Here is a 27,079-nt window from a genome sequence, read left to right as displayed (position 1 = left end):
GAAGCTGAGCTTGAATCCTAGCAAGACAGAGGTACCGTGAGTGAGTAGTATCTGAGAAATTGGTCAACTTCCTTCTCTGGATGGAGGTTGTGCTGCTGCTGAAGGAACAGGCTTGCAGTCTGAGGGTGCTTCTGGACCCAGTTATGTCACTGGAGGCTCAGCTAGCCTCAGTGGCTAGAAGTGCCTTTTACCATTCCCACCACCCTTCTGAGTAATACCGCTCCCCACCCTCTCACTATATATAAGGGTCTGATGACTTCTGTTTCAGTGTATCTGAACAAGTGTGCATGCACACGAAAGCTCATACCAATAACTAACTTAGTTGGTCTCTAAGGTACTGCTGGAAATAATTTTGTTTATTTTATTTTGTTTCAACTACGGCAGACCAACACAGCTACCTACCTGTAAGTTTTACCAACTGCAATTGATACTGATAATTGATTTTAAAAATTGTTTTTAAATAGTTGTTTTATTAATAATTCTCTTGCTTTATTTTATTTATAAACTGCTTTGAGGTCCCATGCACTCATCCATCAAGTGCTTCATAACTTTTATGAAACAAACAAATAAGAAAAACATACAGGTGCTTTCTGTGAGTTTTGTCAGACTTGAGCGCATTGAACACTTTGAGAATGCAGAAAACTTGATAAACAAGCCATGCAACTGCAATAGGGTGAATGTATTTATGGGCTATTCTTTATGCCCAAAGAACCATACCATTTTCATGACTCATAAATCTAACATATCAATATGTGCTCTTCCGGCAGCTGTCCCAGCGCACAGAGGAAGCAAAATATAGCCAGTAGTAACACCCTAAGCAGTTGTGGAAACACTGAACATTAGGAAGTATATTAAAATGTCACTCTTCTAAAGAAAAACAAGATTAGAAACAGGCCAACAATTAAGCCCAAATTGCTGTGGGAAAGCTACAAAACTACAAGGTCTGTGAAGAATTGGTGATACATAGGCCTGTGTGAGTAACACTCCAGAGACTGAATTTTTTAAGACAAACCATATGGTTTAGACCAGATGGTTTTATTTTGGCAGGCAAAATTGACATCTAATGAGGTTCTTTAAACAGGCCTTGTACACACAATGTAAAAGACATGGGTTTGTTTTAATGATGAGAGAGCAACAGTTGTGAGCTGTTATCTAGCATTTGAAATGTGATTCATTTATTTTTCAAATTCATGAATCCTGTTTTTACTGCTGCCACTACCTTTGAAAAGTAGGAGATAATTAAACAAGCCTGTATTCTACAGATACAACAAGGCAGAGTCAAAGCACACACAAAGTGAGTACCCAAAGAAAGAAGGATGGGCAAAAAAGACTTTTCAGGTTTAGATGTTATTTGCTGCTCATCTGTACAGGATACATCAAGTAGGGTTGCCATTTGTCTGGAATTTCCTAGACATTGCCAGGATTCAGCCTTGGAAACAGTGTCTGGATGGAAAATCGCTTTAAATGTCCAGGAAAATCTGGATGTATGGCAACCCATGTTGGAAGTGTAGATTTTGGCGAATTTTCTTTAAAAATCTTCTTTGAGATCTTGCAAAAAAAAAAAAAGCAGCTCAACAACTTTTGTGTCCAGACTTTCACTTTCTGAAATATGGCAACCCTACATTAAGACATTATCTGACTGGCATGAGGGCAACTGAGATTAGCAACAAGCTTACCATTAAGAGAATGTATGAAGTGGGGTTAATGCAAGGAAGTTGGTTATGCGAAGATTTCATCTATGAAGAAGAAATTCCTTTTCTTCTTGAAGATTTATTTATTTATTTACAGAACAATCCAACCCTCCAGTCCACCATGCTGCAGGGGGTTTGGATGGAGCAGAGGTGTCCCCCTGCCTTGCCAGCCTCTGCTGTTAGCCAGGAAGCTCTGCTGGGGCATCTACCCAAACAGGCAGGTGTAAATCCATAGTATCCTGAGCTACCTCTACTGCCATCACTTGGAGGCAAGCAGATCCATTCTGGGCATCTTCACTACACCAGCCTAAGAGCTGGCACACTCACCTGCATTGAGGTCCTGGTCATCTATAGCTGCCAGGCAAGTGTTTAAATTCAAGGCTGCTTTATTTATTTATTTTTGACTATCCGATTGAAGAGGGATTTGGTTTCTAGTCAGATTGAACTGCTTGTTACGCGTGGACTGTAACAGCACAGCTTACTTGGTTGCTTGGGAGATAGGTACACACCAAAAAGAGCCTATTCTGCAAAGGAAAGCAGCTGTAAATTCTTAATAGGCTGAGCAACCCTGATTTATTGCCACCATATCATACGTGAAGCAGAGTGTACTAGAGACTGGTCTAATAATGAATCCCATTAATTAAAAACCAATTAAAATGCCAAGATAAACATTACATTTGGTGCTACAAGAACAGTACATGCGAGAGGCATACTTGAATTATGCAGAAATAAATGTCTATAGAAACCTGGGTGGTTTTGTTTTATTTTGCCTTTAAATCAAGCCATTTGTGAAACTGGCAGCGACAGCAACAATTTGTGTTTGTGTGTGTGTGTGTGTTGTATTGGTGGTGTTGATACTATGATTATTATTTTGAGAATGTCTATATTAACTGAATGCTAGACATAAATCAGAGTTCTAGGATAAGAAAAACCCTTCAGTTTAAGATAATAGTTAAGTCTTGTCAATCTCTCGTGCATCAAAAAGCACTAACTTAAGGCCTCTGCATTAACTTTCAACCTATGTGAAGGCGAGCAGTAAAGTCACTATTAAGTCTTGCATATTGTGCTCACTTACAACTTAAGCCTCACGCACCCACATGCTTCTGCTCTTCCTCTGCACACTAGGGAAATATTGAAGACAGGGTCAGTGCTATATATTCAGTGCTTGTATATTCTGAACTTTAAAATCATACAATCCATCATTTGCAAAACTTATTTTAAAACTTTATGGCCCAGTTTCATGCATATTTAATCAAAAATTGCAACAGAATTTTTTCCTGTGCACACATTACATTTGCAGACTTGGTCCCCAATTGGGGTTGCATTGCTAGCATCAAGATGGTATATGAAAGAAGAAAAGTGGTGCTGAAGTACCAAGAGGATATGTAAATATGTACACATAAGCAAAAAGGTAGAGGGAGCTTCAGGGAACTTGGGGCATTCCCCCCTCCCATGAAATGGTTTGCCTTTCAAATATGCCATTTAACCCTCCCTAGAATAAACTGTGACAAACTATGGATGTATATGATGTACATGTCATTGTTACTCAAAGTCAAGTGAGGCTTTTCATATTCTAAAGGTTAATATTAATTTGTCATTTTAGCTTATTATAGCTCTTCAAACAATTTCTCCTTAATCTGTATCAAAGTAAAGGCTGGGAATGCCATTTAGCACGCAGTGGCCTTTTTTGCGGTTACCACAACTCCTTGCCATGCAAACAGCATTGCACTGTCAGGGCTGTCAGATGGAGAGATAAACATATTTAGCAACAGTGGCTTCCTGCCACCATCTTTAGTCAGCATGAAAAAGAAACCATTAAAGGATGAGCTGTTCCTAAAGTGGTGATGGGAAGTTGTGGTCTCTTGGGAACACATCAGCAAGGACCCTGAAAGAAGGACAAAATACTTGGCTGCATCACATGCAATTAAATGCTTTATAAACCATTTCCAGCTTGCTAATGCACATTACTCATGAATCTCAACGAAGTACACAGTCTTGGTTAAGTAATGCTTGCAGAAAATTAAAAGGCAGCAATGAAGCTGTTGTCATCTCTATTGACCTTTCGGAAGGCAGAGAGCATCCAGAGCACTAGCCAAACTCCAGCATGTGTATCTTCCAGAACAGGAGTGGTCAGCTGTGTTGTCTGTCAAGGGCTGAATTTTTTCAGGGCTCATCTGTTCAGGGTACAAGCCAGAGGTGGGTGGAGACAGAGGCAATGATCTGCAGAGGCAGAGACCAGGAGTGACTTGTCCAGGGGAGCCACTGCTACTTACTGGGAGAGGGAAGTGGCGGTGAGGTCAGGGCTTTACAGGCAGCACAGATGCGCCCACAGCACCACCTCGACTCTCCCCATCCTAGTAAGCAGTAGTGACTCTCCTGCTGGAAAGCTATTGCTGTGCTCCCACCCCACTGGATCCTGCCAGAGACAAAGTGTTCTGAAATAAGAAATTCAGAATAAAAGAGCACCCTGCTTCAATTGTCACCATGGATACCTCCATTTAGAATTCCCGATCTTACAATCTTGCGCAGGAGGAATAAGCCTCAGTGGGTTTAAGGTTACTTTCAAATATACTGGTGGTGTGGGTTTTTTTTGAAGTACAGCATTCCAGTACAGCAATGTTCAAGTGGGTCTGGGGGAGTTGAGAATCACTATCCCAGATGAACCACCGCTGAGAAGGACTACACCGACCCACCTTATCTCATTCATTGGAGCAGGAGGTGAAGGAAGGAGTTGTAACCACTGAAGGATGTCATACGTCCGGGATTTGGAATGAAGAAGAAGCAGGGTGTGCTTGGAGAGCAGGAAGGTGGTGCAGAGTCAAATCACGCAGGATTCAGCAAGAGGATAAGTGCAAGATCCAAGGCAGGGGGATACTGAGTGTGGAAAAGAAGCTGGGAAGTCAGTCTTTTTAACTATTTGCAAACCACACTGGAATTGATAAAATGAAGAGTGGCCTATAAATACCTTAAATAAATTCCTTTGGGCGGAAAGGAAGGGGGTGAATCAGGACAGGAGTATTTTGTCTTTAAACAACAATTTAAGACTAATGCTGAAATACCACACATACTTGGGAGCAAGCCCTATTCTACTCATGCATAGGACTGAGCGGAGAAGAATATGTGGCAATTATGAATGAAAAAGGTCCAGAAAGCAAAGTAAAAAACTGGTTTGGATTATGATGTCATGGATTGAGCAAGGAAATTGTAGCTTTGACCGTGAGGTAACTGTAATAATAAGCCTTGAGTAGTTTGTTTTCACAAATACCTGCTGTTTGATCCAAAAGTCTATTCCAGTCTTTGAGCTCTGGATTCGGCTCTTGAGCTGCAATTCACAAAGCTGGCACCAGGGGGCCATTGAATGCTGAGTAAAGAAGCAAACTAACCCACTAGAAAATGTCTTCTGTTTTATTTGTGGCCCTTTGAAGTAACGTTTGAAGATTCAGTGACAATATTTGTAATAAAGTTAAGTGGGTATAGCTGATTAAAAGCAATGGGGCGATTTTATAGACAGGAGAGCACTTCATTTCAATGTAAACACTCTCCCACCAGGGATTCCTGTTTTCCAGTGGTCAGTTCAACGCTTGGAATTTTGCCGAAGGTATCTGAAGAAAGCCGTGAAGATATTTGTCAACTCCAGTGTTCTCCAGGCTTTGCCAGAGACGCCAGACAGGTCATCTTTCTCCCCAGATGAGCACGTTGCCCTGACTCAAGGCCTTGCAGGGTTTACCCAAAGCATTGTCTGACTCCCACTACCTTGATACAGAATGCCCAGTCCAGAATTAGTGCTGTCAAAACTAAATTGTCCAGATCTCCACTCCTGCCTCTTTTACTCCCATGCTTTTCACGGTTTTCATGACTGGCTTAGTTGCTAAGCCCTGCTGGGTTTCCCCCAGAACTGTAGCAATAAAGAGTGTTCCTGGGAAAAAGTGCCTTTCCTTCTAGCTGTAGTTCAGTAGGAGAACCAAAGGGCTGTAGCCCAATGGTAGAACATCTCCTTTGCTTGCAGAGAGCCCTAGGCTCAGTCCCCAGCATCTCTAGATAGGGTTGTGAATGCACCCCTCCATCTGAAATATGAGAGGGCTGCTACCAGTCAGTGTAGCCAGTGCTAAGCTAGACGGAGCAATATTGTGATTCATGTAAGGCAGCTTTCCACATTACATAAACTAGGGATTGGGAACTTCAGGCCTGGGGACCAAATGCAGCTCTCCAGCTCTCTCTTTACGAGCCTTGGGACTCTTTCCCCAGACCACATCTCCTCAGCCTAACCCCTCACTGACCCTGCTTCATACCTCTCATCAGTGCTTTTTCTTGGCTGCAGTCTGTTCTTGGCCCCTTGGTTGTCTGGTTGGTGTGAGTAGGTATAGAAACTAGCCTACTGTACAAAGTTTAAATTTACATTCATGGATTTTGCTCGCTGTTTCACCTCTGGTGTGCAGCCCCCAGAAGGCTGTCCAGGTGAGAATGTGGTCCCCAAGGTGCATACACAGCACACCTGTAAAGCAGGTTCTCCACCCCACCCCAAATCCTGGGAATCGTGGTTTGTTAAAAGGTATCTCTGTGAGGAGGAAATGGCAGGTCCCTGGATTCCTTGTGGGGCTGCTTTAAATATATTTTAACTGTATGGTATATACATATGGTATATACATACCCTAAGTTTTTTTAAAATCTAAAACTGGGATAGCTCAGTTGGTAGAGCATGAGACTCTTAATCTGGGGGTTGTGTGTTTGAGCCCCACACTGTGCAAAAGATTCCTGTATTGCAGGGAGTTGAACTAGATTACTCTCATGGTCCCTTCCAATTCTATTATTCTATGAAAAAGATTCCACACCCCTGACTTGAACCTTATGTGTCTGAAACCAGGAGTCCAGGGCATCAAGTGACTGACTGAGAGAGAGTAAATCATATATGAAGATGGAGCCAGGATACTGTGCATGAGAACTTAGCTCCTGATCTTGGGACTCTGATGATCCCAAACAGTCTCCTCTTAAGCCAGGGCCTGCTATAAAACTCAGGTCCACTGCATTCCTTCAGGTAAAGCAGCTTGTTGGCAATATGCCAGTATTTACCTCTGCACCTGCATGTTCCAGATATTTGCAATAATCTGGACTTAGGCATCTAATATATATCTCGTCTAGCCATACTTCATTATTCCTGCAATTGCCTTTGCACTCCCCACCCCCAAGCTGTCCCTCCTTATATAGCATAGCACTCCTGTTTATCCAGACTCCTAATTACCTGAGCGGTTTGCATACAATGTTTGTTAGTCAGATCATAACCATAAATCCAACATTACTTCTGCTTTTAGACATACTCCTTTAAAAAAATATATTCATTTCAGACGACGGCAAAAATCCTAGATAAAGCAGCGGCAGATACTGGGGGAGCAGGTTGGTGGATCGGAGGCAAGCTGATTTATTTGCATATGTAAGAAAATCCCAATTTAACTTGCTGCCTATAAAAAGAAACAATCTTCTGAACTCCAAATAAGCAGCATCTGGGAAGGTCAAGGAATTCATCCTCCGAGAACTCCTCTGTCAAGCATGCCAACAATAAACGGAGAGGAGTTGCCATGGCACCAACACAAAGGGAACATAAATTGGCAAGAAGTGACTAAGGCTGGCTATAGCCGTATAAGGTATTTGAGAAAAGGCATTACTTTGCTACTTGGTATTGATTATAACCAAGATCTCTTTCCCTGTCCGCCCGTTCCTCTCCCCCTATTAATCTTTACAACTCACATATATTTATTTGTCTAAGAAAGGGGTTGTTCCCAATCTGCATGCCAAAGCGAGGGCATGGTAATTAACTATTGCAGCAGGATGTGCACGCACAGCAGCTTAGTCCAGTGGTTATCTACCCTCTTCAAACAATCTGATAGGCCGCAGGAATACTGCAGGACTCCATGGGCTTACCAGCATACTTTACCTTTTATAGTCACAGTGTTATTGGACTCCATTGGAGGAGTCATGGAAGAAACTTGCGTTGAAATCTGGTAGCCCCACCATCCCTATAGCTTTAACAGCCCTTCTGCTTCTCATGCCTCAATGGTATCTCCTTTTCCCCATCCTATAGAACTCTTGCAAAGAGGATGAGAAGTGGGTGTGCTGTTGCCTTTTAACTTAAAAGCATTGCCTCCTTCCCTGTAACTAGTGGTTTTCTTCTCAAACTTCCTGTCCTCTGGGAACCATCACAAAATGACTGTTTGCCTATTGAGTGACTTCAACGTTGCAAAGATGATAATTCCAGGGTGGGTTAGGGAGGTTTTTTATATATAAAATGTATTATGAATCACAATCTGATAAGAAATATGAAATTTAAAAAATAAAAAGAAGATGAAGGGAAACAGTTAAAAAACAAACAAACCCAAGCTTCACAGCCATTACCTCATAAAATACATTCTCAAAGGACTGCACAATGAATTAGATGTTACAACAAAAACCGACCTGATATAGGAAGAATACAAAACAAATGTTATGAATACCAAATAAAGCCATATTTCATCAGGACTTGATATCCCTGTGATTGGCCTTACCATATAAGCAATAAATTGCTACCAAATGGAAGCAAAATCCATAGATGTAGCTGCCCACCCCCCAAGATTCCCTTAATTTATAAATCAGTTTTACAGAACTGAGAATAACCACTGAACCAACTATTTAAAGAAAAACCCAAGACTGCTTCCAGCCCTTTGATATGGTCAAACAAGCAGCTACTAATAGAAAAATTGTAAGTGGTTTATATATTAAATCTATTCAACTCATCAGTAATTGATAGAAGTCACAGTTTGGGATTTAAAGGCACCAGTACACCCATTATGGGACATGGGTGGCGCTGTGGGTTAAACCACAGAGCCTAGGACTTGCCGGTCAGAAGGTCGGTGGTTTGAATCCCCATGACGGGGTGAGCTCCCATTGCTCGGTCCCTGCTCCTGCCCACCTAGCAGTTCGAAAGCACAACAGTGCAAGTAGGTAAATAGGTACTGCTCCGGCGGGAAGGCAAACGGCATTTCCATGCACTGCTCTGGTTTGCCAGAAGTGGCTTAGTCATGCTGGCCACATGACTGGAAACTGTACGCCGGCTCCCTCGGTCAATAAAGCGAGATGAGTGCCGCAACCCCAGAGTCGGTCACGACGACCTAATGGTCAGGGGTCCCTTTACCTTTACAGCCATTATGTAAGAAATTACCTTCATTACCTCTTCCTAAACTTTATGCTTGTTTGCTGGACCACCTCAAGTGCCAATAGATTTGGGGCTTCTTTTACACCGAATGCCACTCAAGGCTCTGGGGTTTGCCCTTCCTCTGTGCAAAATAAGAGTGTGTCAATCTATAATCTAACATTCCCCTGGGCCTGAGCATCTCTGGAGATGTTTTATAATGAAGCAGTGCTTGCCTTTCAGAGACATTTGTCTACCCTAAATGTTATCATTGAAGACCCCCAATAAACTTCTTAGGAATACAGTTTGAGAACCTCTGAAAAATCTGAACACCCAACTCCCTCTCAATCTAAATATGTTTTGGTTACATCCACGTGGCACATGGAGAAATCATCATATAGAAAGATGGAGATCTGCTACTGATAATCTGGGATGTAGTTCAAAATTTTGCAGCAGAAAAGGAAGATGACTGGCCAGACAGGCCATTTTCAAGAAATGTTATTTATCTTTTGCAGGCTTCTAAGCTCTCAGGTGGCGCTGTGGGTTAAAGCCTCAGCGCCTAGGACTTGCTGATCGAAAGGTCGGCGGTTCGAATCCCTGCTGCGGGGTGCGCTCCTGCTGCTCGGTCCCAGCGCCTGCCAACCTAGCAGTTCGAAAGCACCTCCGGGTGCAAGTAGATAAATAGGGACCGCTTACCAGCGGGAAGGTAAACGGCGTTTCCGTGTGCAGCTCTGGCTCGCCAGAGCAGCGATGTCACACTGGCCATGTGACCCGGAAGTGTCTCCGGACAGCGCTGGCCCCTGGCCTCTTAAGTGAGATGGGCGCACAACCCCAGAGTCTGTCAAGACTGGCCCGAACGGGCAGGGGTACCTTTACCTTTACCTTAAGCTCTCAGTTTGTCCACCATTCTCTGAGGGTACCCTTCCTTTGACATCTGGGGAAGGGGCAGAAAGTATAAGTGATTAATGCTTATTCCTCTTCTCTCTGCTTCTGTACAATGTCCAAAATGAAGCACATGCATCTCCTCAGCTGTGAGATATGTGTGCATGCTTCTGATGTAGGAATCACTGGTGCATCTTAGTTCAAGGGAAGCTGGCTGTACAATCTCCAGTTCAGATATGATAAAGAATCATAGAGAGCAGGAAGTGTAAGTCAGCCACACTTCCTGTTCCCCAGCATCTTGAATGGTGAAAAAAATCATCCTTGCTGATTTTTCATCCATAATGACTTTGTTCTTTAATAAATCATTTTTTCAGTGCACGGCCTACAGTATGGAACAATTCTAGAACCCTTTTAAGGCTTTGTAATAGTTGCTCACAGCCCTAGAAGCTGTCAGAATTGTACATGTGACACACACACCTTTCTAGATGAATATAGCCAATGAATCAGCACATACCCCTTTGATCACCCTGCTGTCTATAATGTATATTTCTCATGCTGATCAAGAAGTTGCTTTTGAGTAGCTTTCATTTTGCCTCTTGCTAGAGAAGAAAAACTATGCACGATACAGCAGGGAACATGTTATTCCTCTGACACAGACACAGCTGCGTGGGCAGAGCAGCCTCTTAACAGCGAGGATTTTGTAGGCATTAAGAGCCTGCAGAAAAAGATTTGCAACCTTAGTGGAAGAGGAAATGATACATCCATCAGCTGTTTATTATTTACAAGGGAGCTAAAAGCTTTGGTTAGCCCAGCTGGTGGCTGTGCTAAGATATGCATTTGGAAAAAGGGGAAATGAGGTTTAGTTTTAAGGGGAGAAGTAGTGGATGAATGTGGGTCACCTGTCTCCCTCTCAGTCCATCCATCCATCTACTCTGAGCTTGCTCACAATTTTATACATTATTATGTAATGATTGTGGGGTGTTTTCTGTCACACTGGGGCTGGGAGCAACGGATAACATACCTTTCTCATCACCATTGTGGTGTAGTGTAGAGCCAGTGTGGTGTAGTGGTTAAGGGCGGTAGATTTGTAATCTGGGGAACCGGGTTCGCGTCTCCGCTCCTCCACATGCAGCTGCTGGGTGACCTTGGGCTAGTCACACTTCTTTGAAGTCTCTCAGCCCCACTCACCTCACAGAGTGTTTGTTGTGGGGGAGGAAGGGAAAGGAGAATGTTAGCCGCTTTCAGACTCCTTAAAGGGAGTGAAAGGCGGGATATCAAATCCAAACTCTTCTTCTTCTTCTTCATTGCAGCCAGTTAGTTTTGCCATTGTTCTACTGGCTATTTGTTATTTATTCTATATCTGGGTTTCCCAACCTTGGGTCTCCAATTGTTTTTGGACTACAATTCCCATCATCCCTAACCACTGATCCTGCTAGTTAGGAATGATGGAAGTTGTAGTACAAAACAGCTGGAGAGCCAAGATTGGAAAACACTATTCTATATTATTTATGTTGTGATTGTGATGCTCTACTATGTTATTGTTACTTATTGTTTGTGAGCTTCTTTGTGATTTGTGTGAATGAAAAGCCGCATAGAAATATAATGAATGCATACGGAAATGGATACGCAATGACTGCAAATGCTCTCGCCCAGGTGTATGCCCAGCTCCCCTTCATGTCATTCTCTCCATGGATGAGGGAAACATTTAGAAGGATATTGGCTGTGTTCTCCTTCCTGCTCTGGGGAAGGGCAAAGCTATGAAGATGGTATAAGACATCTTGCTGTCAATTCTAAGTCAGATCATGGGTCAAATGAGTCAAATATTGTCAACAGTGACTGACAGCAGTTCTTCGGGTTTCAGTCTGGGTCTTTCCCCGCATTTCCAGGAAATGCTAGGGACTGAACCAGAAACCTCCATGCAACGCAAGTGCTCTATCAGTGTGCAATGTCACACGGGAGTCTCCCTGGTGTTATTTGAAGCACTGTGACAGTGTATGCCTATGAGACAATACAGGTGAGCAATCACACTGAAGGCAAATTTAGATTACTGTACTTTAAAATCAGTTTAAGCATCACCCATGAAAGTGAGGCACAAGTTTTTGCCCTCTTGTTCCTGGAGCTCAAGCTACTGTCTGTAGACAACTGAATGGTCACCTCTTCATAGACTTATAAATATGTGGCTTGGTTATATGACTCAGCTAAGCAGGCAAAAGGTCTTCCTGATGAATAACATGATGTTGCATTTATGATTAAAGTTGAGCAATTAAATGTTATAGTAAATAAACAATGGTTCATCACAACACGGCGCTGTTGTTCACTGCTGTTGTTTCTTTGCTTACGAATGTGTTTTGCTTGTGTTACACCCTGAAGGAGTCAGGAATTTTTTACAAAATTAAACATTGTTTTTTTAGGGTACAGAGCAAGCAAAGAAATTCATATTAAATGTAACAGAACTGGGCTTTTTTTTTTCTTTTCCTAAGAGGAAGCAAAATTAAAGGATGTGATATTGGAGCAAAGGGCAAGCAGAACAGCAGGAAGGGCAGAGGAATATATTGGGAATGATGAGATCTACATAGTTGCTCAAAGTAAAAAAATAACCACAGTCAAACTTGAAAGATCTAGAATACCAAGACTACTTGCTACAAGATGAGCAAGGGCATTACTTGCAAAAAAAAAAAGTCATGTAGATCTCACCTTCAAGTTATGACCACTTCTTCTTTGGCGATCACTCATAGCTGAGTAAAATTGTCTCCCATGAACATGGTTTTAACACTGAGTCCGTAAGTGACTGTGGAGGCCAATTCTGGGTCCATACGTCCTTCCACAGTGGAGGCATATGTTTTCAGACAGGAGTTGATCATGGTGAGAGTTTGCCAAGCGTGCCTTCCTCTTAGCATGTTTCTCCCTTTTGTCCTGAGTTTGAGCGTCTTCAAAGTCCATGACACCTTTGGCAAAGGCTGTTCTCCAGAATTGCTAGGAGCACAATGTTTGCATGGGAAGGAAAATGGTTGGAGGTGGTGTCATGGCAGGAAAGAAATAGCACTCAAAGATCCATTGAGAGCCAGTGTTAGAGTGCTGGGCTAAGGTTCGAATCCTCACTCGGCTTTGAAGCTTGCTGGGTGACCTTGGGCCAGTCACTGCCTCGCAGCCTAACCTCGCAAGGTTGTTGTGGGGATTAAATGAGGAGGGGTAAACCATGTACACCACACTGAGTTCCCTGAAATGGCAGAGGTATAAACATGTCCATTGGAGTCAACAGTGAGCTCCTAATAAATTTCCCTTCCCAACCACATCAGACTGGCTTGGTGAGACTGGCTTAGCAGGATGAGTTGGAATTGAGGCACCTCCACATTTTGGAGGCACGATTTGTGGTTGTCAGGATGTCTGAAGTCACATCCACACCATACATGTAAAGGGCATTTAAAACACATGGCTCCTCCCCCTGCCAAAGAACCCTGGGAACTGAAGTTTACACACAGCTTCAATTCCCAGCATCCTAAACAAACTATAGTTCACAAGATTCTTGGGATGGGGGCATAAATGAATGAATGTTGGTTATTTTATTGCAGGTCCAGTCACAGTGACACACACACACACACACAGAGAGAGAGAGAGAGAGAGAGAGAGAGGCTAAATGTAAGATGTGATTAATATACTCAAGCAGACAATGAACTGGATTAGAAATAGCCACAACTTTATCGATTACAGCTATAGGTGAATTTTTGGTTCCGTTATTTGGTTTATAACTGTTCCAGTCCCCCCAGACAAAAATAATTATTATTATTTAATTTTTAAAAGGTAAGGGAACTCTGTTCCCGAGTTCCTGCTCAAAAAAACAACACCCCTGAGTATGGCCATGTATGAATGTGCATTTACTTTATCTCCGTGGCCATCTAAAAATAGGTTTTGGGGAGGAGTGGAAGGATGTGCCCAGAGCTTTTTCCACATACCTGCCAGTCTGATGAGCCATCACCTACTGTAGGAGGGTAGACCAATGATCCAGCATCTCTCTAGTTGCTATAGAAACGATTTCAGGGTGATAATAAGCCTTCTAACTGCCACACTCAGCCCATCTGTTTCCTCCAAAGTGCCATTTTCGGCAGCTCTTGAAAGGAAGTGATGGAGTGAGCTCTAAACACACCAGTAGCAAAAGCCCCCAGGAAGCCTATAAAGTCAAAGGGAGACACTTGAAAACTTCTGGTCACAAGTGGGCAGGGGGAAGTCAAAGCAGGCAGCAGGAATCGTCTTGGGAAGTTGCCTCAATTTTCCCCCTGTGGGTTGCTGGGAGATATGCAGAATATGTGTTTTTAGGGCTACAAGCTTTTGTCCTTGCACTTGACTAAATATCTAAAGCTCAAGTTGATTCATTTGTGTAGTGTGTAGCAGATTTTTATTCATAGAATCATAGAATCATAGAGTTGGAAGAGACCACAAGGGCCATCGAGTCCAACCCCCTGCCAAGCAGGAAACACCACCAGAGCACTCCTGACATATGGTTGTCAAGCCTCTGCTTAAAGACCTCCAAAGAAGGAGACTCCACCACACTCCTTGGCAGCAAATTCCACTGTCGAACAGCTCTTCCTAATGTTTAGGTGGAATCTTCTTTCTTGTAGTTTGGAACCATTGCTCCGTGTCTGCTTCTCTGGAGCAGCAGAAAACAACCTTTCTCCCTCCTCTATGTGACATCCTTTTATATATTTGAACATGGCTATCATATCACCCCTTAACCTCCTCTTCTCCAGGCTAAACATGCCCAGCTCCCTTAGCCATTCCTCATAAGGCATTGTTTCCAGGCCTTTGACCATTTTGGTTGCCCTCCTCGACACGTTCCAGTTTGTCAGTGTCCTTCTTGAACTGTGGTGCCCAGAACTGGACACAGTACTCCAGGTGAGGTCTGACCAGAGCAGAATACAGTGGCACTATTACTTCCCTTGATCTAGGTGCTATACTCCTATTGATGCAGCCCAGAATTGCATTGGCTTTTTTAGCTGCCGCGTCACACTGTTGGCTCATGTCAAGTTTGTGGTCAACCAAGACTCCTAGATCCTTTTCACATGTACTGCTCTCAAGCCAGGTGTCACCCATCTTGTATTTGTGCCTCTCATTTTTTTTTGCCCAAGTGCAATACTTTATATTTCTCCCTGTTAAAATTCATCTTGTTTGTTTTGGCCCAGTTCTCTAATCTGTCAAGGTCGTTTTGAAGTGTGATCCTGTCCTCTGGGGTGTTAGCCACCCCTCCCAGTTTGGTGTCATCTGCAAATTTGATCAGGATGCCTTTGAGTCCATTATCCAAGTCATTGATAAAGATGTTGAATAAGTCCGGGCCCAAGATAGAACCCTGTGGCACCCCACTAGTCACTCTTCTCCAGGATGAAGAGGAACCATTGATGAGCACCCTTTGGGTTCGGTCAGTCAGCCAGTTACAAATCCACTGAGTGGTAGCATAGTCAAGTCCGCATTTTACCAGCTTTTTTACAAGAATATCATGGGGCACCTTGTCAAATGCCTTGCTGAAATCAAGGTAGGCTATATCCACTGCGTTCCCTTCATCTACCACGCTTGTAATTCTGTCAAAAAACGAGATCAGGTTAGTCTGACATGACTTATTTTTCAGAAATCCATGCTGACTATTGGTGATCACAGCATTCCTTTCTAGGTGCTCACAGACTGTTTGCTTAATGATCTGCTCCAGAATCTTCCCTGGTATTGATGTCAGACTGACTGGGTGGTAATTATTTGGGTCCTCTCTTTTCCCCTTTTTGAAAATAGGGACAACATTTGCCCTCCTCCAGTCTGCCGGGACTTCGCCTGTTCTCCAAGATGACTGCCAGAATTTGACAGCTATTATCAGTGGGGCTGAGTATTTTTTATTGTATTATTATTATTTTTTTATTGTATTTTTATCAGTGGGGCTGACTACTGAGAGCAGACTTTTTGTTTTCTGGAACGCTTGGTTCTAGGCAGGGCCTTTTTTCCAGCGGGAACTCACTGGAATTCAGTTCCAGCACTTCTCAGTGGATGCCATTGCCATTATAAGAGAATAAGAGATGTGTTTGTGGTGAGTTCCAGCACCTATTTTTTTCTAGAAAAGTAGCATGGGTTCTAGAGCATTACACTGTTGTTGTTTAGTCGTTTAGTCGTGTCCGACTCTTCGTGACCCCATGGACCAGAGCACGCCAGGCACTTCTGTCTTCCACTGCCTCCCGCAGTTTGGTCAAACTCATGCTGGTAGCTTCAAGAACACTATCCAACCATCTCGTCCTCTGTCGTCCCCTTCTCCTTGTGCCCTCCATCTTTCCCAACATCAGGGTCTTTTCCAGGGAGTCTTCTCATGAGGTGGCCAAAGTATTGGAGCCTCAACTTCACGATCTGTCCTTCCAGTGAGCACTCAGGGCTGATTTCCTTAAGAATGGATACGTTTGATCTTCTTGCAGTTCATGGGACTCTCAAGAGTTCCTTCCTTACTATAGGCCTTGTACCAGAACAGAGATCAATGATTAATCCATCCATCATCCGTGTCTGCTTGGATAGGACTTACCTGAAGATGAGATCAGAGTTCTGATGACCCATACGCTCCAACATTCCTAAGATTAAAATAGGGACATTCCATTCAACATCACCATAGAGCCAACACCTTGCTGACATCTTCAACCAGGTGACTCACAGGCAGAGCAGCTAAGAGTGGATCAGGGCCAGAGTTACAGTCTGATAGCACAGCTGTGTACTATCAATGTTTCTTGAGTCTGCAAGTGAGGAGTAGCTTACTTATGAGTATCCCTTTATTCCAGAGTCATCCTTCTTCCATAGGCAGGCTTTGCAGCATCTGGCACCCAGTTGAGTATGTAACTTTAGGTGCCTGAACTCCCTAGGAATTGGTGGCCACCAGGTATCTGATTCCACAAAGGGCAATGGTGGTACCTGTGTTTTGGAACTCCTTCCCTAGATTACCCCACCAATCTCCTTAACTGTTAGCATTCAGGAAATGCCTGAACATTTCTAATATGACAGGTCACTGTACCAAACATCCAAACTCACTGGGAGTTTTACAGTTCATCTACTTCCTCCTGGTTAAGACTTTGAATCCTGGGGCCTTGCTTGTTTCCAGAAAGCAGTTTCTTGACTCAGATCAAGCCTTCAACACGGAGTTTGCCAAGTATCACTTACTCACTAGAATGCATTGAATAGCTACTAGCATTTCTGGTCTGGATGTTCCAAAGGAATTATTAATTCAATGTTTATCATGCTGTCTGAATCATTAATGGTGTACCCTTATTAACACAACAATGTAATTGCAGACGTTCTTTTGGTACTATGTCTAAAAACAATTATTAATATATGTGTGTAGATTACCATATATTTATCTGGCAGACATCCCTTTGGTTATGCAAATTTGAAAGTTAGCACATTCTTGATCTAAATAGTTGGAATTCGATACGACCTTTTCAGTTCTAGTGCATATCTGCTTTGGTATCTAATATATCAGGCAATATATTTTGCCTGCAGGGCAGTGAAATAAATAATATTCCATTAAAAAGATTATTTTTGGCCTCTTTCAAAACATGAACACACACACACTCCCTCTCTCTCATGCGCGCGCGCACACACAGCTTGATCTTGAGAGATGTCCAAAACAATAAAGTTCTGAATACTGTGATTCTCTTCTGACGCAAAGCCTTGGAATGTCTCCCACTGCTAATTTAGGATTTGTTGTTGAGAGGTTTTAAGATGGGAATATTCACTATAATCCTTCATGTTGCGAAGAATTGTAGTATCTAAAACAAGCAGATGAAGCTGTGGCTATTCACAAGCATGTGATTTTTACTCGTTTGTTGATGGAGAAGCTGGGAGAGGCTAAATACCGGTAATCCTAAAATTCCTTGAAACTCTATGATTCTGGAACAGCCTATGATCTCATATACGGTACTTTGTTTTCTAGGCAACCTGCTTGCAGAGAATAATGCTCATATTCATATCCCAAAATATGCCCACCAATATCTCAATCAGCATTGGCAACAGTTTTAAAAAAGCTTTTAGAGTTCTTCTGGAAATGGTCAGTCCAGATTAAGGCTGTATACACCTCCACTCGTTCTTCTGCATCTGCTGCTTTGGGAAGTGGTGAATACAGGACGTTAGACCCAGTTCATATCTATGCCTTATATATCATGTAGTTTCTTATGAAATACTGCATTTTTATGTGTTTCCTGCCCCCCCCCCAAAAAAAACCCAGCTTCAATATGAACTGAGAAAAAGAACAACCTAGTTGTGTTTTTAGGGGTAACGTGTGCGAGTTCTAAATGGGAGGAAAATAACAGACTGGCATTTTGATAACAATGATGTCATATGTACACTGCAAAAAAGCTTGCACGCATGAAGAGGAGCACCGATCCTAAAATAAATACCTGTGTGGAAGCACCCCAGGATCTTTTCTACACAGTCTGCGTAGAAGTCCTACTGCATTGTATTTACCTGTAGCGTATAAATATTAGGATAGGTCATATTTAGAGTACACACAGTGAAAGTGATGGGGGCTGAAGGTGGTCAGCAAGACTTTAATTCTCAGTAATTACAGTAACACAAGGCTTGCCGTAATTCCTAATGAATTCAATGGGGCTTACTCCCAGGTAAGTAGAAGTCGGGATTACCTCTAGTTTGGATCTAATGCAATTTCCCCCATAAAGATCATTAGGCCCTTAACTAAGTACAAAAGAAGGTAGAGATAGTATCTTTGGAATGAGACTGAAGGAGTTTGCCAAGCTACCTTGACATTTATTCCTTTGCCAGATAGTAGAGTTTGTCCACAGAAGTTTACCCTGTGAATATGCATCTGGTATTCTTCCTAACTGTCAGCTAGGAAACTCTTGCATTTTGCCATAGTTATCTGTGCTCTGCAAGAGAGCCAGAGGGAGTTGCAAGCTACAAATCCAGGTCCCTAGCTCTACACACATATAAAAACCATTCTGAAAATGCTTTTTTTTAATATAAAAAGGCGTCTTTAAAAATACATTGAATTTTCCATAAGGCTCACCATCTAGTGTCACACTGTATACTACACTTAAAACACACTTAAAACATTTTATTTGCAGCTCTATAGCTGAGTCCAGAGTTACCAGAAATCCTTGATTTCAAATGAACAACCTTTTTTTTAGATAATGCCAACACTGCAACATATTATGGGTGCCTTCTCCTAGAGAACACCATAGTTCTAGTGATATCCATAGTTCAGATATAAAGCTGCACATTCTCTTCTGAGATTTCTACCTTTAATTCAGGTTTGGATGCTGCAGCAGACCTGTATGTGTACAGAGTCCAAATTTCACCAGACACTTCAATATGAGCATTTCAAATCAAGATCACATTTATGCAGTGCTATTTTTCCAGAAAAAGAGGTGCTGGAATTCACCATGAACGTATCCCTCATTCTCTTAGAATGGCAATGGTGGCCACCTGAGAGTTGCTAGAACTGAGGTCTGGCTGAAAAAAAAGCCCTGCATATATGTATACCTGTACTTCTTCCAAAATATAGCTGTCAACTTTCCCCTTTTATTGCGAGGAATCCAGTTCAGAATAAGGGAATTTCCCTTTTAAAAAGGGAAACGTTGACAGCTATGATATATGGTACTGTGGAGACAGTGCCGAGTTTAAACCAGGGTCAGCAAATGTTTTTAGGATACAGCCCGTTCACTGCCCCTCAGACCTTGTGGTGCGCGCGCACACGCACACACGCAGCATGGGGGGGTTCTCTGTCTCCCCCCTCCCCCAGCCCCTCCCTTCCCCCTGCTTTCCTACCTCCTCCTCTGCTCTGCCTGTGGTTAGGAGCTGCCGCCGCCTCTCCTTTCCAGGCCAGCTTTCCTGGGCACTAGGCACGGGGCCAGCAGGCGCACCAATCTCCAGACGAAGCCCCGTGATGCACCCACAACGCGGCCTTGCATGGAGAGGCCGGCGGGCGGGTGGCGAGTCTGGGCTGCGCCTCAGCCCACGGGTGGAGAGGCTTCAGATTGGCTGGCACCCATCAAAGCCCAGCTCCCTTCCTCCGCAGGGCGGAGAGAGGCCAGGAGGACAGAGGGGGTGCTGCCTTGTGGGGGGGGGGGAATGGCGCCTGAAAAAAAAAATGGCACAGCCCGAACGATAATGCCAATCCATCGGCAATTCCAGGACCGTCTCTGGGCCGGATCCAGAGGGCAGTTGGGCCTGATCCAGCCCGCAGGCCTTAGTTTGCTGACCCATGGTTTAAACAAGTGGAAGTTCGGCTTCAAATCCCCACTGAACTATGGAATGGGAGCAGAGGCCGAGAAAACCTCAGATAACAAATGACAAAATGCAACACTTTCCTAACTGCCACTCATTTAAAATCCCTACTTTAAGTAAATTACATGAACTTTGATTCTATTGAAATTTGGGGGAAGGATTTACATCTGAGGAATCTGAGTTTGAAGGGATGTTGGCACTCTTCTTCACCTCTTGCTGAATGCAGAATCTGCAGTGTGGGAAGCAACAACAGCATCTTTGACAGATGGCCATATAGTCTCTGCTTACATACCTCTAGCAGCAGGGCAAGAGAGCTGAAAAGAATGCCAACATATTTCACATCTGGCAACCAATGGACGCCTTTGGTTTCAGATAGTACATGGGTAAGGTAAAGGTAAGGTCCAGTCGTGACCGACTCTGGGGTTGCGGTGCTCATCTCGCTTTATTGGCCGAGGGAGCCAGCGTACAGCTTCTGGGTCATGTGGCCAGCATGAGTAAGCTGGCAAACCAGAGCAGCACACAGAAATGCCATTTACCTTCCTGCCGGAGTGGTACCCATTTATCTACTTGCACTTTGACGTGCTTTCGACCTGCTAGGTTGGCAGGAGCAACAGGAGCTCACCCCGTTGCAGGGATTCAAAACGCTGGCCTTCCGATCAGCAAGCCCTAGGCTCAGTGGTTTAACCTACAATGTGCCACCCATGTCCCTAGTACATGGGTAGATGAGTCTAAAAAGCCTGGTACACAAATTTTCATGACCCTCTAGCAGCTATGGTGGCTTATTTACCAGAAGCAATGTCTTTAGCATTAACTCTGGAAGTGTGTACTGAATTTTGACCAAACTCAGCCTCCAGGCATATATTTTTGCTCTAGGAAGCTTAGTTTGGGAAACCTTGGGCTTAATGGGTTGAGGTAGGCATGTGCACGATTGTGCTGCAAACTTATGTTAGATGGCAAAGTTATTTCATGTTAAGTGTGAAATGAACCCTCAATTTGGGAGCAAGAATTAGTGATAGCAATGCTAGTATATGTGTCTTTACTTTCCTTGGTTACAAATGGAGAATGCAAACAGTTGGTTTTGTTAGTTTTCTTGGTTGAGTGAGGCTTGCTATGACTGAGTTTAAGGATCCAATATGTACTTAAACCAGGGTTGTTACTGCTTCAGTTCTCATTTAGGTCAGCTTAAATGATATCTAAATGAGTTAATTTATTGATACAATAAATTAGGTTTCAAATAAACAGTATTACACAGAGTTTCCACTTGTTGGACAGTTCTGACTTTTTAAATAGAGTTTGTTAAAGCTGAACAGTCTTTTTTCTAACCAAGGCCCAGCTTCTGCTTTCCAAACTGCAAGTTATTTGCTTTGGTTTTCTGCTTAATCTTATTTGCAGTGCCATTCAACTTCCATGGTACAAAAGTACTCATTGGTGAACACTGCCAGATCAAGATTTCAAAAAGTTATACTTTAAAGCTGTGGTTTGTGGTTCAGCTCTAATGTAAAAGATATTAATTATGGTTTGCATGACTGAGAAGCTCCAGCCCACACTGAAATGTACTGGTAAGAACTAGCCTCAAAAGAAGACTTTCTGTTTAAAAGGAAAAAATAAAATAAAATTTAGCAGCACAATCCTAGCCATGTCTACTCATAGTCTGTTTGAATTCAGTGGGGCTTACTTCCAGGTATGCATGGTCAGGATTGCAACCTAAGGAAATCATCATATTTCATCTTCTTGCTGTAAAAGCCTATGTTTAAAAAAAGGGAGGAGGAGAAGGATTAAGGGTAAACAATCCTATCCTGGGAAGTTCCAATGAGCTCCACTCATTTCACCACTAACACAACAAGATCTACTAGTACTAACAGAGTTGCATAGGTTCCACATAGGTTTCTTGAACACAGACATGGATTCCTTATGTTATAATGATACCCTTGCTATAATGAGCTTTCCAGATCTAGCAAAAATATATGTTTGAACCTATCTAGTTTTTTGGTTTTTTAAAATACTCTACAGCCCTTTAGTCTGCCGCTGAGGCATTACTTTCCCACAATTTAGGCGAAACAGAGTTGAATTGTAGTTCCCACACAAGCATTTATTGTACTACTATATCATCCAGCATTGCCCTTCCTTATGGCCAATATCATCCTATAATGTTTGTTCACGGATGAGCCTATTTAGCAAAGGGTCTCAGAAACACTGGCTAAATGTTTCCTACATGTCATTGCTTTCATATGAGAGTTGGTGGGAAATTAGTGTTAAAGAGTGTATCTCCATTTCCCCTTGAAAATTTGCAGGGTCGGTTTCTATTTCTGCTGACCAGAGGAGAAGATGGCTTTAGTTACTGATTTTCTCTCAATTTTTTCCTTATAATTTTAATAGTGGAATAATTGTCATGACTCACAACCAAGAATCTTGCAATGGATGGTGGAGGTCTCTTATGAGAATGACATATAGGCTGCCTCCTGTACCTTACTGGGGACCTTCCTGACCAAACGACACAGCCCCACCACTATCTGTCTCTCTGCAAAATAGGGTGAGAGACATTTAACCAGCCAACTGGTTCCTCCAGGGAGGCAGAGCTTACCATACCTTAGGTCTGGCCAACCTCCATAAGGCTTCTGTTGACTCTAGCAACAGAAAACGTTTTCAGCAGGGGGCCAGATCACTGTCCCTCAGACCTTGTGGGGGGCTGGACTATATTGGGGGGGGGGAGAATGATTTTTATCTGTCCACAAAGAGGCATGAAGATGCTTCACTTTACCTGTCCCAGTTGTCGTCCCAATAGCTACAGGTGGGCTTCTCCAGCCAGCCAGGCGCCATGGCAGGGTAGGAGGCTGTGTTGGCTGGTGAAGACAGAAGCAGCAGCCCCAGCGGAGGAGCCACAGACAGAGGTAGGGGAACTGGGGCATTGCCGGAGCTTTTACCCACCACCTGCTGCTGCTGCTGCTTCCTAAGAGGCACCATGGAGAAGAAGATAGAGACGCCCGCCAACCTGCAAGCAGTGGCCGTAGCCACCGCAACAACCCACCTGAACGCCATGGGAGGAATGAAGGAGGGAGGGATGGAGGGAGGCGGCAAAGAAGAAAGCAAGCAAGCAAGCAAGGAAGCGGCGTGGAAAAGGGGCGTGGAGAAGGAAGGAGGGGCGGACTGAGGGAGAGGGAGGAGGAGCAGGAGGAAAACACAGCGGTAGCCAGCATCACACACCCCCTCCACAGCGCTGCCCTGCTGAGGCAGGCAGCGGGCGAGCCGACTCCTGCTGTCGACAGCACCCAGTGTGGGACAAGATTGCTCCGTCCCTGAGGAGAAAAGCGCCACTGTGGGAGGGAGAGGGAGGGAGAGGGAAAGAACGCGCATGTTGGCGATCCACGCACTGGTGATCCACGCAGCGATTCCCGAACCGTCCGCGGGCCAGATCTAGAAGGCAATTGGGCCTGATCTGGCCCGCGGGCCTTAGTTTGCCGACCTGTGCTCTAACTCCTTGCAGAGGCAACACCTGTAGCTTCAGAGAACAAGGCTCTGCTGGAGCTGTCCAAGGTCCTGCTCTTGTCTGCTCTCAGCTTGACCTTGGCATAGACTGGTCACTCTGCCTGTTTCCCCTGTGACCTCCAAGCTCAGGCGGAACTGGACAACTATACCGTATCATTATAAAAATGAGAATGAAACATGGAGGAAAAAATGAATGAAAGAAAGAAAACCAAGCAAACAGAATCAAAGCCTTCTACTCCCTCTCTCTGTCATAGGAACAGAAACTGACACTGGGCAATCAAGCAGGGTTATTCAAGGGCAATTAATAGGCCATTCAATATTAGTTCCCTCCCCAACACTCATAAATAAACCATAAAACTGGCGGCAGCTGTACTTAGGAAATGTCCTATTAAACACAAAGGAGCTCCAATAAGGCTTAATAGTACTTTGTCTAATCACACTGGAAAAGCTGGTGCTGCAAATGTATGTACATATGTATATATGTATGTATGTATGTATGTATGTTGCTGTTGTTTTATTAATTTATTTTATATTCCATCAACCCAGAAAAATAATCACAGAACATGTCTGAAAAAACATTGGAAACCATGAATGCTCTGTAAAAACTAACAATGCAATCCTATGTGTCTATTTGGAAGTAAATCCTGTTGGTTCAATGGGGCTAACTTCTGGGAAATTGGAATGGTAGTCTCCATCATGTAAGCATCCCGGGAGCATCTAACCAGCTAATGTTGAAGACAGCATCCTGGATTAGATGAACCTGTGGTCAAATCTAGCAACATGATTTTTGTTCTTGTAAGATCTGGGTATGTCCTTTGAAGCAATACTTTAGCATCAAAACAGCCCCTTTGCAAGCATATATATATATATTGCTAACAATTGTAACACTCAAAAACTGCACACTAAAAATCTTAATAAAATAGAAAAACAGCTAAGCAAAAAAACAAAATTTACAACTACATAGAGACAGAATCTCCACTAACCCCTAAAAGCCTGGCAGAATTAAAAGGAGACCAGGGAACAGACATAAGCAGAAGCCAGTGTGGTGTACTACAGATGTTAGATTGCAACTTCTGTCAGCTGTAGGCAGCATGGCCAACAGTCATGCTGCATTGGCTACCCCGATGTACACATTTCTTGGGAAGAGTTATCCACAACTCTGGGGCCACCACAAAATGTCCCTTCTTCTCGCAGACAATAACCATACACCATTAAATGAAATAAAGCAGAGTAGGCTATACTAGTCAACCTTAAGGCCTTGTGAGGGAGTGGAGGAGGTTCATACAGGAGAAAGTACTCCGTGAAATACTTGGGAAGCAAACCACATTTTATTTTTGTCAAGTAAATTGTTACACTCAGTCCTTTGCTTTATCTCATCATACATCAGATTACTAATTAGCAAGTAATCCTTCAGAGATGAAAATCTTGAAAATTATGCAGGTCTTACTCACTTGCCTACCTCTTTCTTGCTTGAGTACCATGATACCGTGATCACAGTTGTATTGCATTCAAATCTCACTGCAGTATTTGAGAAATGGACAGATTCAACGGTGCAAAGATCATGCAATGTTTTACCCCTGGGGGGCAATTTGTTCCAATTAGTGCCTCAGCAAGCAATTATTGCTGTACAGAACTCTGATTGTTATTCCTGCCTGAGCCAGCTGACTCAGAACGATACAATACTATGAACAAGTGGAACATGCATAGCAGTCCGGTGCCCTTTCTAATAAAGATCTATTGTTAAGGCTCATTTTCCAGTCTGTTTTTTGAATGAAGTCTTTTTTCACTTTCAGAAACATCCATCTTTTCCAAACAATGGCAGATGATGTCTGAAAAGCAATACGTCCCATGCTGAAAGTCTATCTGTACACTAGAGTTAATTCAGCTCATTTCAGCCGCCGTGTGACACATTTTGATGAAAATCTAAATTATCCAGAGAAGGGTTTATTGTGCAAAAAGATTTGCCATCTTTATGTTCACCCTCATGAGGGCACTTCAGGCAGGTTCCTATTCTTTACACATGGAGTGACAGCACTAGTGATTTGCCCAAGGCCACCCAGTTTGCATACTTGGCTGAGGTCTCTCAGGTTTAACTCCCATACTCCATTTACCATTATGTAATGAAAAAAGAAAGACAAAAAAATGCCCATCCTGTAATTGGCTCTCTATCATATTTAAAAATAAATCTGTAACACTGAGCAGAAGCGGGGGTGGAGCCGGGGAAGGGGAACAGCCTCTGGATATAAAACCTTAATGAAGATGATGTTTAGGAAAAAATAATCTCTCTGGATCCCTTTTTTTAAGCATTTCATTTTGCTGACAGCGAGCAACCATTTAAGTCAGAGGCAATGTGATTTACTGCAGTGCTAACTGCAGTTCTGACTTTCGTACATCTATTTCCCATGTAAATATAGTCAGGAAAACGGAACCACAGAATTGTAGCTTCTCTTCTTGTGTCATCCAAAATGGAATACAAATAAGAGATCTGGTTTCATGGAGCATCCCCCCATCAACTCTTCTTTTCCTTTTGCCACTCCCCACAGCCCATCACCCCCATTCTATGAGACTACAAAACTCAGGTTGGTGGCTAGCATCATTAACACCCACCACCAACATCATTAAAAATTAAGAATCTGGGCCAGCAGTAGGGCCTCTACTCAACTAGAGCTCTGGAGCAATGGGTCTAATAATGGAATCATTATAATCCATTCTATAATGCAACAGGGAAAGACTTCAGAAAAGAAAAATGGTAGGAAATGTGACCTTTCCCTGTTCTCTCCTTCTCCTGTCTACCTCCTCCCTGACATCATATTCTTGAACTACTTTATTTCATGCTTCCAACCTTGTGGCATGGTCTGGACTCCATAAGGAGGAGTAAAAATTAAGGGGTTGATTTGACTAGAAAGAATTAACGAGGCTCAGATAACTTTCACAAGGAGTGACACATCTCTTATCCAGAGTCTAAACCTCCAGCACGTTCTCAAGAGGGACAATTAACTTACTCCTTGCAGTAAGCTTGTTTCATTTGCATGGAGTCAGTAAATGGCATGCACTATAAGAAAAAAGTTAAATGTTTGTTTCTCTGGGTTGCTAGACAACGTATTAACTTTAATTTGGTTTCCAGTCATATTAAGGCACTAACAGAGCACCCAATATTAAAGAAAACAATATGGTATCTTTATTATTAATATATAAGAGCAAGGCTCCCGAGGGCAACTTAGCTAGAAGATTGTAGTTGCTTATAACTACATATTTTCTGTGGGAAATAGGTGTAGTACATCAGTGCATAGGGGTGGGGAAATGTTTCAAAACCAGAGTCCTAGTGCTTCCCTGTTTTGTTGTTTTTCTTATATGTTTCTTTTGCTTATTGCCAACTGGAAAAGTGAGACATTGATATTAAACTGAGAAACCTGTATGGAATGGTGAGGGGTTATAACTGTTAGATTCCCACCCACCCCCGTAACTTAATAAAGTTTTTATTATCACCAACATAGCATGTAAAGCATTTTCAACCTTGCATGTTTGACATCTGAAGAGATATTGTTAGGTTGTTGGTTTTTTGCAGCAGTCCCAACCACATTTATTCTGACACCTTCAGAAAGCTCGGCAATGTACCACTACC

General features: G+C 43.0%; 2 long non-coding RNA genes across 3 annotated transcripts in view; one reads left to right on the top strand and one right to left on the bottom strand.

Annotated features, from left to right (window-relative positions):
* The window catches only part of LOC309379525, a 29,548-nt gene extending 7,668 nt beyond the window's left edge, over window positions 1-21,880 (top strand). For both annotated transcript variants that reach the window (XR_014172530.1, XR_014172531.1), the window contains exon 3: window positions 21,367-21,880. This is a non-coding gene — a long non-coding RNA (uncharacterized lncRNA). The remainder of the gene's footprint in view (window positions 1-21,366) is intronic.
* The window catches only part of LOC309379527, a 37,578-nt gene continuing 14,930 nt past the window's right edge, over window positions 4,432-27,079 (bottom strand). Inside the window, exon 3 of the long non-coding RNA XR_014172534.1 lies at window positions 4,432-4,565. This is a non-coding gene — a long non-coding RNA (uncharacterized lncRNA). The remainder of the gene's footprint in view (window positions 4,566-27,079) is intronic.

Source organism: Podarcis melisellensis (assembly GCF_964234715.1).
Source record: "Podarcis melisellensis genome assembly, chromosome: 10".
In the NCBI taxonomy this organism is placed as follows: domain Eukaryota; kingdom Metazoa; phylum Chordata; class Lepidosauria; order Squamata; family Lacertidae; genus Podarcis; species Podarcis melisellensis.
The sequence above is the reverse complement of the archived record's forward strand: the minus strand, read 5'-3'. Positions and strand labels throughout refer to the sequence as shown.